Raw genomic sequence first — 15,217 nt, forward strand, 5'->3', positions numbered from 1 at the left:
TTTCCTCTCTTAGCAGGTCAAATGAACATCATGCTGTGCTCTCAGTAACAAAGAAGCATTGGAAACCATTGTTTCTGTTCACTCTCTGAAGGCTTTGTATGCAATTCAAGAACTTTATATTTACATTATACAGACTGTATGCAGTGAAGTGAAATTATTTACATAGGCCTTCTTCAATGAGGCATGAATAAATAATACAACATTTTCAAACACAATATCAGCAAAGATCCACTCGTATTTGAAAAAAAAAGAGCATCAGAGAGCAATGCAAATAGCCAACAAAACTGCAAATACTAGACAATTCAACACAAATACAACAAATCACAGAGCAGACATACAAAAAAGAAATAAGTATATGATCAATATAGCACCGTGTTGCATAAATTACATTAATGTTGGAGAATATGTCTCGCATTGGAATATCACTTTGTAAGAAAACAAAATTAGGCTACTGGGCTTTGATTCGCTTAGTAGAGTTTTAGTGGCTGTGTGATAGAAGCGGTCATGGCGCAAGCCTATTTCACTAGACCGAACACACTAAGCATACATATGAGCACCGCATGCAAACATTAAAATGAAACCCGCACTGCATGCTTAAGTGTGAAAGCCATACAGTAGGTATGTATTTATATGTGTGTAGTTGCAAAATGGGCGCTGGCTACAGTCCTGCTTTCTTTGGAATGAAAGGTTATTCCTGACAGCTGAAGGCATGAACTGTCTCCACAACCAAGAACCCCATCCCTTGACCACCATTACAAAGTATTTTTTTCCCAGCAGTAAAGAGTTGTTTTATGCTCTGAAGGTGTCTTTGTGGACGCAGAAGGATTTTCAATTCCCAGCCCACAATAGTTATTGGAAGATGGTGTCTTCTCTATTTAAAAGCCAGTCAAAATAACCAGTTAAATAAAGCTGAAGGGCTACACACACAACCATCTGTGGGAGGCATGTAAATATCTATCACAGATACTAGAAGACTGACTAAAAAATCCTGGGGTGCTTTTTTTGAAAGAATGATGGAAGTCCCTCAAGAACCGTGGTGGTAGTCTGGCTGAAACACCATAGTAGCTGCGTCGCAAATCACCAATTCGGTTGTTCATATCAACAGCGTTGTTAATGACGTAACACCGCATGTAGAGGGTAAAAATGTGTCCTTCACATTTACTGGAGCAGCTTATGTAGCAACCTCATACTAAGCACTAACGTATGAGTGTAAGAAAAGTTGATGCTGTCTCAGTATTTTATTAATTATAGCCTGCTGTCACCATCTATCAGCTACCTGCACACACAAAGTGGCTTCATGGTAAGATCCATTACCAGGTTATTGTTCTTCATTTTTCTCTCAAAGCTAACGATTCAAATCTTGGTGTGGCCGTTTGGTACATCTTTCAGCGTGACTTCCCACAGATAATCTGTTTGTAATTGTTTACAGTTATGTTAATGCTTCAAGAACAGGGGCGTGGCCACTTGGTGGCCAGGGGGGGCCACGGCCACCATTGGTCAGAGAATGGCCACCCTGCCGGCCCCCCCAACCTCACAGCACGGCAAAAAAAACAAAAAAATAAATAAAAACCCACCTGAACAGAAACGGTATAAAGCTGAAATAAATGAATTCGTATTTTTTTTATCAAGTCGTCTTATATTGTCATTTGTCACTAAGCTACAAGCCCCATATTCGCAACATGTTGGGCCACGCCCCCATCAACAGCGCAAGACACAAACCAACGTGCCTGCATTCTGACAGCGCTTCAATGGAGACTAGCAGCTAACCACTGGATACCACTGTAACTAACAGGTGAGTAAGTTGGTGATACTTGAAAGGATCATTGAAATGATAAGATCATAAAGTTATCTTCACACTCAATTGAATGTGTAAGAATGTGTCAACATTGAGGAATTGTGGCAGAGTGAGTTGAGTTAGGCTGCTGCTGGTATTTTTGCAAACTTGTAAGATTATCTCTAGCTAGCGAGCTAGCGCTAGCTAGTTAGCTTAAGTCCATTCCCAGGTGTCACTTAGTCATAGATAACACACTGTCGCTAGTTTACACTTGAAATTGAAATAAAAGCAGTCTATAGTTAATGTTGTGTAAAACTTTTCTTTAAAGATGACACAATGAAAAGGATAAGTGCCTCAGGGGGAGACAGGAAAATCCATGCTTTTTTTTGCCAGCACGCGTAGCTGAAGAATGGGACAGGGTCGGTCGGTTTATGGCAAACAAAAATAATTTTAAGGCTGGCCATATGAACATATATTTATTCAATCTGTAAAATGTTAATGATTGCATGTTTAGTCTTAAAAAACAACAAAAGAACAACATGTAATTGGAAGTGGATAGCACTTATGTTAAAAGCTGATACTAATGGGATTCTTTGGTGTTTTACAGACATTTCCAAGTCCAGTGGTGAAGCTCCAGCGCAACCTCAACTAAATTTCCCCAAGACACTCCAGGAAGACTAAAACAGGAGCTTCAAGGGTGAGTGGTATGCAGTCCACCCCTGGTTAGAATACTCCATAAGTGAAGACTCTACCTCTAACAAACAAAAATGACAATTATGTAAAATGATTTACATGGATCTACACTCACACGCACACGCACACGCACACGCACACACACACACAAACAAAGAGTGCCCCTTATAGACCTGGTTTGTCAGTGCTCTGTTTTCATTCAGCACCACAATCTATTTGATGTAGTAAGCTAGTGATATTGTTCACTATTTGTAGTGATACTGTTCAATGTACATTGTACATATTGTTGATATTTTTTTTTATGTATTATGGGACATGTGTGTGTGATGTAATGTTTTTGCTTTTCTTTCTCTTTATATATACATATATAAATATGTATATATTATCGCAAATGAATGGAATATTGCACTTAAAATGCTACAGTTTACCTAAATAAATTATCGCCTAAAATGACAATTCATATTGTGTCTGTCACTTGCACTAAAAACATCCCCGTCTCGTGTTAAGGTCCCGAACCCCCTCACATAATCATGACACATCGCACTCGCACATTATCTAAGCACCCATTCCAATAACATGGGATTATCAATAAGACATCATTAGTGTCCATAAGAAGGTTCAATCCATTGTGCCACCCTAAATAAATGACTGGCCAGAGCTGGCCCCCCCAGAAATAATGTCCTGGCTACGCCCCTGTTCAAGAAGAATGAGTATTATTTTTTTTATTTATGGTAAGCGAAATTAGGTAGGCAGGGAGATGGTCAATCTTGTCAAACTAATGCAATTAAAACGTTGTGAACTTCCCAGGGATGGTGCTTCTACAGACTGGTTGCGAGCAGTAGTTCCAACCAACCAACTTTGCCACCATTTTTGTGATTGCGATTTCGGTTGTAATAATAGATATTGCGACGGTGGTTAGACAACGACGCATTAAAGAAAAGCCCCTGTTATTAGGGTACTTAGATTACATTGTGTGCCATAAAAATGATACTTCACAAAATATCACCACAAATATAATTTCTTCCATACATTATTTATTGTTATTACTGTGGATACCATCACATTTATCTTGTGTTTGTATATATGCACAACCAAGTTGAGGCTAGAACTCAGAACTCTGCTCTCTAAAATAAATACAAATGACTGGACATGTAGGTTTCATATAATCATGCAATTCCATTGCTTCAGACCACAGAGAGGACATGTAGGCCTATCCATGGCTCAGTTGTTGTATTATAGTCTGGCAATGAGCAATACAAGTGAACATGTGCATTTATATTCAGTACTACTGATCAGAGGGCAGATTGGTTCAGGTGACAGCACATAGAATGTTTTCAGTTGAAATTCAACAATGTCAATGTGTCTGCTCTCAGGGGTATTAACAAAATACAAAACAATACACCAATTTGCAATGGATAAAGTCTTGGAAAACAGAGTAGGAAGTTATCTAGGCCTTTGTTGAGAGCTTCAAAATGTCTCTCAAACAGAATATCAGAATGTACTTGAGAACTTGACTTGAGAACCATATGATCACTTTTACTGTTGCTTGCGATTTGGTGACTCCAGTGGTAAGACATGATATAATGACATACGGTAGAATGCATCAGAAATAATTAGTAGGCTATTTACTACTGAGACGATACTGTCCAAGCATGGCAAAATAAAAAGGTGTGAAACACTAAAATCAGCTGACTGTGAGGCCTAGTGTAATTAAATTCCGTGTGCAAAGTCCCTACTAAATCCTTAACATTCATGAGTGTCCACAGTGCTAATGAATAATGAATGTAGAAGTGATAAGCCCACAGGAGCAATGGTAATACAGGCATTTGCACTTTTTTTGAGGGGAAGGCATTTGAGCCTAAGCCAGCTGTGAAAGACACTTAGTGGCGTCACGCCCACTGACTCAAAAAGGACGTGACGCATAAATAAATACATTAAATAGAATATTTTTAACATAGAGTTGTGGCTAAAATGTCGTTTAAAACATGGTGCCCCCCATATAGGGTGACCAGGTGTTCCGCTTTGCGTTGAAGGGTACTGCACAGCATTCTGACCCTTTGTCCCGTAAAGTACAGAGCCAACTGAGGTAAATAAATTATATTTTAGGTACTATCAAAACAAAAATGAGTTGAGTGGCCCGTAACTTGTTTTGACAGTATGTACCAATACCATTGTTTTGACAGGCTCTGGTTTGCACTATGTGACATTTCAAACACTGTTAATAGTTATTTTCTGACTGACGAAACGGTTGCTGCTGCTCATGTGGTTTGTAAGCAGACAGTCAAGCCCATTACCAATGAGAACAGACCTGCTGTCATAAGCAAAAAGAAGGCTGTGATGCAAAAGTTGAATCTGTAAATCTAGGCCCTGGAGACAGTAGTGTCAGCATATTGGGACTAGGTGAATGGTTTAGTGTGTATCTAGCTTGCTGTGATTATTGTGTGCTGTGCCTTTTTGAGTGCTGTGCTTATGAAATGTATCACCCTTTTGTATTCACTGTGTGTACTGTGATCCTCCATTAATGTGCACCGTGTGAAATTGCATAGAACACTGTTCACCACACAGACTTCCCCTTGGGGCTCACTGATTGCTTTATTGCTTGAACCTGGACACATACCTGGACCATTAGTAACCTACCTATCGACGGGAGCGAGGGCAAGGAGGTGGGGTATATAAACAGGAAGCTGTTGGATTAATGGAGGCCCGGCGGGGACAGCGAAACCGTGACGAACGGACGGACGGACGGACAGACAGACAGACAGACGGACGGACGGACGGACGGACGGACGGAATGAATGAATTAATGAATGAATGAATGAATGAATGAATTGAGCTGCAACGGATGGAAGCAGCCCAGAACACGCTATCGTCACGGAGAGCTGTATTTGAATGATCAATGCTCACAATTCCCGAGCAAAGGAACGTAAGCTTTGCTTCCTATTTTTACATGCCATTATTACTGTGTACGTGGCCTGCGGTACGTTGATCCTTTGCCTGACTATCCGAGGTCTGCTGGTGGCCATTTCCGGGTTGGGACCGCAAGGATTCCACTGACAGAAGTCAGAACCAAGAGAAGCCAAAGTGGCAAATACTCCAACGCTCACGATATCCAACGTGAAGGGAAGTATTTGTTTCCATCTAAACCCCATTGCGCTGTTTATTGCATTGCCTGAGTTTTTAACTATTTATTTTATTGTGGTGCATGGACTGCTTGCTCCGAGAGGCGGTGACTGACGTCATTGGGAATCCCCGGAGAAGCCCATCATCTGAAGAGGGCGTCGCCCATGACGACACAACAAGCGATCCACACTGGACAGATGTCAGCCTTTATTTGACTGCAATTGGACCCCAGCTGGCTGTCAGCTCGCTACTTGATTTTCCTTGTGGACATTTAATTGATTGAAAGACTGCTTTTAAAGATATAAATTATCTTCAACCTTTTTTACAAATAAAGTTATTTTTATAATTAAATACTGTTGGTACTTCTGTGTCCTGGGCATTCGTACAATTAAGGAGGGGGTCATACGGCTGACAGTAGTACCCTATTGAGCTGTTAACAAAGGGTCTGAAAATGGCCTATTCTGCCCGGGCGTTTGTCTTTAAATTAAACTAGATTAATGAAAGATTCCGCCGAGACATGGATTTTGGATATAGGTGTGGCGACATATTCTATTTCTATTCAAATAATTTCACCAGGCAGAAAAATAAATGCAGCGCCACACAAGTGCATTTACCGCAAAATGTCTTGGCACAGTGGCTACGGAATGCAGAAAGAGATTGCATTTGGGTCCAGGCGTTCAAATTCATCAACATAAACATAGTACACAACCTCCAATATCTCATGCACTCCCCATTCCTTTCGTGTTATGGTCACTGATACTCTTGTGTTTTAGGCACCTGGTTCTTTCCAACCCTGACAACTGCCTCTTGGGATATCCCAGAGAGGCATCAGTATATCTACACATACAGTCCCCTGTAGCATCACCTGTCTACTCTCTCCTGATGACCCAATGACCCAGGCTTTCACTCAGTCAAACAAAACCCTGCATGTCTTTGGGAGATTCTTTCTCCCCAGGATGTCAAGCCTTCCAAATGTTCAATACGGCCATGCATGCAGTCCTGTGATAGTGTTTTTGTGTGTGTGTGTGTGTGTGTGTGTGCGTGTGTGTGTGTGTGTGTGTGTGTGTGTGTGTGTGTGTGTGTGTGTGTGTGTGTGTGTGTGTGTGTGTGTGTGTGTGTGTTTGCGTGATGAGTGAGCACTACTATACTTAATTGACCAAATTCTGATAATAATACTGATGAACTGTATGTCTACAATCGCTTTGCACTGTCTGAGGACATTTGCATCTTTGGGGTGTATCTTCCTGAACCAGTGACATACCATCAAACTTACTCTCTGGTATCTTCATAGACCGCTGCTACACCAATGTTCAACATCTGTGTGAAAGCAACTTGAACCTGGCCTTGAACATTGTGTCAAAGAGACAACATCTGGATGAATAGAGACCATTTTTGGTGCCTTTCCCCAGCCTTGGTTAAATATGCTAGTATATTATACAGAGGTTTTAGGCCTTTACTTGAGTGAAATTATCTGTTGTCGAAGACTGCACAGCAGGAATACGCTGTGATGACTGTAAATGGAAAAAGGGTTCACTTTTGATGAGTGTTTGAATGCCTTATTTAATCACACTTCAAATAATTATTTGGCCACCCTCCCAAGAGAACATAACAGTCTCTGTGGGAGGCGGATTTACACATGAAAGGTAGTCATGCAATAAAGAAGTGTTTTTTCCCCCCCAGACAAAAGCTGTGTGAATTTAAAACATGCCATTGCACATTCACAGACGACACGTCAGTGTGTTCTTAGTGCTGATGCTCGTTAAAGGGGAGCGTTGTGCTGTGAAAGTTTATGAAAATAGCTTTGCCCAAGTCCATCATAAACAGAAAGGCAGTCGGTGGTTTTGTTTTTTGCACCGCTCCAAGAATGTGTTTTCATTTTTGTACCTGCATGTCGGGATTAATTTGTAGCCATTCTGAAGGCTCAATGCAAACTTAGCCGTGAAGCAACCAAAACACTGACAGTGCCCCGGGATGTAACAGAACAAATGATGGATTTAAAAACATTTTGCCTATCGCTGATTGCTAGTGACATTATTTCCTGCGGGTCCCGCTGATAAATGTTTGATGACTCACCCAGGCGGCAAGGCACGGATTTCTGCGATGGGCCAACTATCCTTTATCAGGGCCCGTTCTTCTTCCCCAAAGGAAAGAGTATGGTGTGTTACAGAGACACCACCCTGGTCACAAACACTATCCTAATAGTTATCTCTCATTCACACTGGCCCCTTCAGGGGAAGCAGAAATACACGGAAATGACATACTATTACTGCTTATACTAGAGGGGTGTGTGTGTGTGTGTGTGTGTGTGTGCGTGTGTGCATGCGTGTGTGTGTGTTTGCATGTAAGAGTGTGTGTGTGTGTGTGTGTGTGTGTGCGTGTATGTGTATGTGAATGTGCGAGTTTGCATGCATGCATGTGTTAGAATTTCACTTCATTTAATTCTCACACAGAGGCGAATCTGGGACAAATGACTGCTGCTGCTGCTGCTGCTGCTGCTGCTGCTGCTGCAAAAGATGTCTGACATCAAAGTGAGCCGGCCAAATTTGCGCACATCCTTCTGACTCTCATGAATGAAAATATGGCCAACTGCATTGCCCGTGTCCGTACGACACCCCAGCAACAGCTTGAAAATCCTCCGATCCCCAACAAAAAGAGGAATAAACTATCTATGGAATTGCTGCTTTTCTCCAGCGCTGCTACAAATGAGTGGATGGAGTGAACCAGACAAGACAGCTTGCTTCCGACAGCATGGGTTGAGGGGAGGTGAAAAAAAAAAAATGAAAAAAAAAATAAACTGGAGAAGCCTTGCCTTCTGGGGGAGAAAGCTATGTTGCTCTGTGGTAATGGGTTTCGACACAGTTGTGTGCACACTACCAACTCCACTGGCACAGCTAATCAAGGCAGAGGAGATTTGGTTGGGTTGCGGATGTCCAGACTTGGAGAGGGAGACGCTGTTGTTGCGTGCAGACAGTTGGCTGCACAATCCCCGAGTGCTCAAAGAAGCGTCGAGAGAGGCCCCTGCCATGGATGTGTGGTCTCACAGAGGCGAGCCAGGAACATCCTCTAGTCGCGTCTTCTCTAGTGTATATTCAAGCAAAATGAGACCTTGTCTGTTTCCTCCCCATGCCGGCATGTCACTTATTCTGCACTGGCCTGATGGGTGCATTTAGCTTGATATAAACTACCCTCGAGTGCATGAGAAGAAATTGGAAAAACACACACACACACACACACACACACACACACATCATACTTGTTTACTCAGAAAAGCAGAGCCTTAGATCTCCGAGCAATATATGTTGGCATGTCTCTCAGGATGGGAGAGGTTGATGTTATTGAAAAAGTTTGAGTTATTGCTTGCAGCAATGCTCCAGCTGAAGCCTCTCTTGGGGGGTGAGTTTTTTGAACCAGGGAAGAACAAAGAAGCAAAAGGCCGCTCTTGACAGGGGAGAGGAGATGAAGGTGGAGGAGGAGGATGCAGAGGCAACTTGGGCATGAAAAGAGCCAACGAGATGAGAGGATTGCTCTAATTTCTGATCTTTTCCAGCTAGAGATGAAGTTTATGAATTTTTGAAGGTTCCTTGAGCTGGTGAAAAATCCTCAGATGAGTCCAGCAATTAGGACCTATCTCTGAAGCCTTCAGCTAGCCCTCCAGTTCTGAAGTCTAGACCTAGATATTACAAATGTTCTCTCTGACATTTGTCTTTGCAAAGTATGAGTGAATGTCACAATGACATTTCTGAGCAACACTGAAAATGAACTAAAACCTTATTTAGAAGTCTGAATAATATTAAAATAGAAAGTTTTGTATCTGTCTTCAGCCTCCCTTTGGTAAAGTAGGTTCTAGTGGCACTGTATCCAGTGACTCCCTGTCCTCACCTGCCTGTTCAGCAATGACAGCTTGAGGTGTGTTTATGGGATAAGCATCATAAGTGTTGTTTGGGGTCATCTGGCATGCTCACAGTGGGTAGAAAGGTTTTTGCTAAATATTGAAATGTTAGTTCTGGAGATTTTGACAATGAAATGAATGTATTTCATCAACTGACACCTCTTCTATTGATAAAGCAAATCTAACCGGCTACAATTTAAGGTACAGTGCAATCTAATGTACAGTGTACCTATGGGGTCACTTCAGTGTACTTATCATGTGACAGTAAGCACCTGACCCTAACAAAGTGAAATTTTGAAGGGACCACCTGTATAAAATGTGTACATTGTACTGAAGTGGGGTCCAAGTTTCTGCAACACTTTAAAAGAGAAATTCCTTAAATTAATTTGACCTCCATCCATTGCTTTCAAATCCAGAAATATTGGCTACAGATGTTTCCTGAAGCAACACATATTTGTTCTACTTTTACTAGCTGTCTGCAGTTGTGCTATTTGTAACTGATCAATCCAGAGATTAAACCACAAAACATTGAAACTCTAATCAATTGTAAGTGTGCACTATAAACCCATTTATGTATAAACTTGTCAAAAACTTGCAGTAATCCTTTTTTGTTTCCTGTCAGTGGTGACAGTATAATTTTTGCCAATTAAACTGATTTAAACTGTTCTACCATTAATTAGGTATTAAGCATTAACATATTCTGCTTGTTATTATTCTGTTACATTTTCTGTATTTCTTATGACAAGGGATGCTTTTAGACAACAATCTATTATACTTCTGCCTCTCCATGTGTCTGAACCATCTGTCAGGCACAATAGCCTCGGGGTTAAATAAAAAAGAACATTAAAATGTTCAACATTAAAAGTCTCTGAATAAAAAAACAACAACTTACTCTTGCACCAAATCTTAATCACTTTGCCAACAGATCACTTCATAATGTAGTGACATCGAAATATATACAGCATAATCACACACGCACACACACACACACACACACACACACACACACACACACACACACACACACACACACACACACACACACAGTTTTTTCCCCCAAACCTATATTACATAACAAATAAACTTGTATGCTTGTCTTCAGCACACGCAAACACATCCCTCAAACTCTGCAGGGAGACATTTGCAGGTAGTTCCTATCCTGGACACCGAACATTGCTGCCACTGAATGATCCCGCTCCTTCGACACAGCCAGTAATTGGAGGAGTAAACACATCACAAGGCTGCTTGGACATTTTTTCTCTCATTTGTTTGGTCGTCCTTGTTTTATAATCTGCTTGTTAGCACATTTCAACAGAAGGCATTTGTGCCATTTAACTAATTAGAGAGACTGGCAACTGGAAATCTTCAGGCATTATTTGCACACTTTCTTACACCCCTAATCCTTTGTTGGTGAACAGCTTGGAAAAAGAAGAGCTTGTTCTGAGGGGGGCTTATGCATTTTAATCTTGGCTGCACCAGTATTTTGTGTGTCTTCTTGTTTTGCATTATATATTGTTGTCACTGTTAGATCTTCGCCATGGGTTGCTGCTCTTAATGTAAAAAAATAATGTCAAATGTTTTAGGCTTTGACTTGCAGTATTCATGGTCATGGTCTATTTTTGATCACAATGAAATGTGTGCTGATTATACTAGACTTGTCACTAGACCAAGGCCGTGTCAAAGTCAGGTATTCAATTCCTCCTGGGAATAAACTTATCAGAAAGAACGTATCAGTTCCATTTATTGGAAAACGTTTTGGCTGGCAAAAAACTTGTAAGTAAGTGCATATCTTTTGGTTAATGGCTTCTATTCAAGTGCGAAAATGTGAGGTCAGTGACACTAGACAGTGGGCTGAGCATGCCAATAACACACACACCCTTTGTATATCGTAATACATTGAAATCCCTTGTGTAAGATCTGTAGGGGTTCAACTCCCTCAGTCTGTCCGGCAGTCTGCAACTGTCTCTGCAGACTTACATGTGTCTATGTATATGGCTAATCCAGGCAGTATTACATTATTCCATTTAGCCACCGAAGGTTGAGTGGGGAGTTGCAGACACACATTTGTCGCACGGATGAGCAAGTACTGAGATGTAGGCGGTTCAAAATAACTGACAAGTAATTCATGAGGTTTGAAACTCCAGTTGACTAAAACAAAATAAAAAATGGTCGGAACTCTTGCTCTCCGCCATCTAATCCACAAACAAACAATTACCTAATTAAAGGCTACCTATCGGCGTCCTAGTGATGCAGAACCCAGGAGCATAATATACGTCACACACAGTCATCAAGTAACACATCTCAGTCTCCTTTGGGATACACAATCAAAGGTAAATAAACAATTTTCATATTCATATTTCATATTTCATGTTTGTATTTAATATTAATATTTCTTATGTCAAGATATCATAAGCTAACGCAAAATATCTCTAACAGGTTTTCTTATCTAAATTCAAAAAGCTTTCAATATGGCTCCAACACTGTGTGTAGACGCTTTCTGCTTTCCACCAGACACGGTTGCATTTAAGTCCTTTCATCTCTTACGTGCCAGCATCAATTCAGCAGGGCATCCTAGAGGACAGACTGGAGGTGAATGAAAAGGTCTCGGGATTGGCTATGATCCTGACAGTGAAGGGAAGAATAACTGTGAAGAAATGCCGACTCCATGATGTCTCACTTAAAACGACTTGAGACTCTTCAGATAATGGGTAAGGTCCTCTGAGTGACCCATCGTCTTCTTACTTCCAGTCAGCTACTGAAAGTGGACAGACAAAACTTTTTGAAAATCCAATTGAAATGGAGGGGTAGCCTATACATTGATACAATATACGAGGTAATACAGGATAATGTAAGAAGACGGATTTGACTCAGTCACTTAATGGATCTGTCCGTGTCCCCTCAATATTGAAAGCACAATGACACCCTTGACATCAGGAGTATCCATGCTGTGACTGAAGTGTCAGTGTCACTCTTAGATTTGAGAAGTTCAGCGGACCCCTCAACACTGCTACAGACATAACACAGCCATGCGACAGCACATCTGCTGCCACAACAGGGAAGAAACGGGGACAGGGAAGGTGAGGAGAAGAGAGTTAAAGATTGAGGTGAGATGAGGGAGAGAAGAGAAAGAATTGTGAAAGAAAGTGTGAGAAAGAAAGAATTGTTAAAAGAGAGAGCCTACCTTACCACAGACTCCAGGAGATCATTACATCTCTGGAGGTGCCTGTCAGGTCTATGATTCCAGGTGGGCAAATGTTTGGCGAGTGCTTTGTCTGACAAATGCCTGTGATGACAAGCAATAGAGAGAATACGCAGTGTGCAAGGACACATGAAGACACCATGTTGGCAGCTGTATTCTAAGTGTTTTTTAACACAATTTAAAATCCACACACCCGCATTGATTCAACAAACAGTGATGGCGGCAATTCTACGCCGTTTGGACTGTAGTCCTGTACCTGCACAAGGGTCCCCTCTCTCATCACTTATACCACTCACAGAAAAAAAAATGGAATAGCGTTTGCCCATGACATGATCTTCCTGTAAGCTAGCACAGAGATTAACCTAGGCCAATTGTTCTTGCTGGCCCTTTCGGAATTGGTGTGCCAGAGGAATTCTGCGACGGAACACGAGGCGAGCCTATCGTTTAGTAAGCCACTGGTGATGAATTGTCAGGAAGAGCTGTCTAATGGCGTTCGGTGGTGATTGGGCACCCCTGGGAGATTAGACTACAGTCTCCCCATAATGAGCAGCATAATGGCATAATTACAGCGGCCCCTTAATGACTTCCAAAGTGCTGTCACTGGTTGAGTGTTCATCCTCTGCCATGTATGAGCCGCCATTCTGCACCATGGTTCCTACATTAATACACAATTTGTAAAGGCGCACATCCATCCACCGGCCAGCCTTCTTGACCCCTCGTGTCAAAAAGCACGTGGGCCTTCAGTACACAAAGAGGCATTCGGTGGTAATGACTTTGGCCCAACTGCAGGTCTTTGTGCTCTGCAGTAAATGGAACATCAGTCACTGAAGCTTTGCTGTTGGTATTTCGTCCTCATTATGACCACTAAAAAATGTCAAAATGCTGAAAAGAAGTAACCAGTTTTTATAAATATGCATGCAGTTATGATATACAATATGCAAAAAATAACTATGAGGTGTGGTGATATGCAGTTTAATAGACATCAGGTAGTTAATTTGTATAATACAAAGGAGTTTTGTCTTGCTAAATACTTTAGTAGGCTATACATTACTATAACAATTTTAGTGCACATGTAAATGAAGAGATTTTAATGTTCTGTCTGACTATTCTTTTTTGAATATAATTTTGATTTCATGATCTAGTGGACTACTCTAGAAGGCAGTAAACCAACAGTGGTAAATCAGTCAAAATTATCAATTATTTCTCTAAAATAATCACTCTACAGTATATCACTAAATCAGTCAGTCTATTTCTAACCATTTGTGGTAGGGTGATCCCTGCTAATTAGTAGCTCCACCCATACCTTTCCCGTGTCTCTACTAGCCTGGGCCTATTTAAACACGCAGGTGTTTGCAGTTACATCGTCTGCAGCCCAGAGTAGTGTTGGAACGTTGTCTGCTGGTTGAGCTTGTGGGAAAAAGATTGCTTGTGTGGCGTGTGTCTAGTTCGTGGTTCTTGGAAGTCATTAGCGACTAGGAGTTGGATGTTGGATTCATCACGTTCCATAACCAGCTCTTATCCAGGACCGGTGAGTGCTGTTGGTGAGCGCTATTTAGTATTGTGGGAAATAAGCGTGGGGTAATGGTTGCTTGTTCTCTGGTGCAGTATAGGTGGAGGTGTATGGACTGTTACGGTCTCCTGGCCATAGATCTAACATACAGCGTTACAGGTATGTTGCTGCAAAGGGTGTTAGGGAGTTATAGTCTGACCTTTTGTTACAGAGGCTTGTTGGCTGCTGCTTTGCTGCGTTTGTCTGCTACCATCTTGTGCTGCGTTCTCACGACGCAACGCTGCTTTATTTGTGGGCTGCTTGTTGCTACACTGCTTGGCTCCACTGCTTGGTTTCACTGCCTGACTGTCACCGCCTGGTTAATCCAACGGAGCTACCCGACGAACTAAACATCTGACGTGCTCCAGGCAGGCTGTATGGTGCAGTTGTGGCATGTCTGCGGTGTGTTCTGTGTATTGTATGCCTGTGGTGTGTAAGTGCGTGGGCGAGTTCGACCATCAATAAACTTGTCTCGTTCGTATGATCATATGAATCACTGTACTGTTTGACTAACCACACTGTCGGAGCAATTTTAGTTTATTTATTTTTGTTGTGTTATCCCGGAGTGATAAGTGTGCTAGGGCCTTGCTGAGTTTTCCTGCCATTATTATTATAGTTTGATGTTTGGTTTTACACCCAAGGATTGTGTTTGGTGATTTTGATTTGGCAGCACTGATTTATTTATCATTTGATTTTGGGTTGGATCATATAATTTGCTGTGCTTGTGTGTTTTGTTTCTGTTTTCTCTTTTTGGTTAGGTTAAACTCAGTAGGCCATGGATGCTTAGCTCCTGAACGGTCTGCACATCAAAGCCCTCCTATCAGTACCAGTGCATGTGTAACTGTTGTCCTTTTCCTTTTAAACTTTGATCAAATAAAACCATATGCTTTTGTGGAAACTCATCTCTGTCTGTCATTCGGTTGACTGGCCTGTATTACGACTAGTTCAGCCATAGCTTGGCTTTAAGTGGGGCTGCACAGGTGTGTAGAGCAG

At 41.6% G+C, this 15,217-nt stretch overlaps 2 long non-coding RNA genes across 2 annotated transcripts in view; both read left to right on the plus strand.

Annotated features, from left to right (window-relative positions):
- Positions 1-15,217, plus strand: part of LOC116222180 — a 45,859-nt gene that overhangs the window by 11,714 nt on the left and 18,928 nt on the right. The window lies entirely within an intron of this gene.
- On the plus strand, positions 14,011-15,122 carry LOC122133214. The gene is made up of 2 exons (XR_006152634.1): positions 14,011-14,344; positions 14,397-15,122. It is a non-coding gene; the product is annotated as an uncharacterized LOC122133214 (long non-coding RNA).

This window comes from Clupea harengus, chromosome 10, assembly GCF_900700415.2.
Source record: "Clupea harengus chromosome 10, Ch_v2.0.2, whole genome shotgun sequence".
In the NCBI taxonomy this organism is placed as follows: Eukaryota; Metazoa; Chordata; class Actinopteri; order Clupeiformes; family Clupeidae; genus Clupea; species Clupea harengus.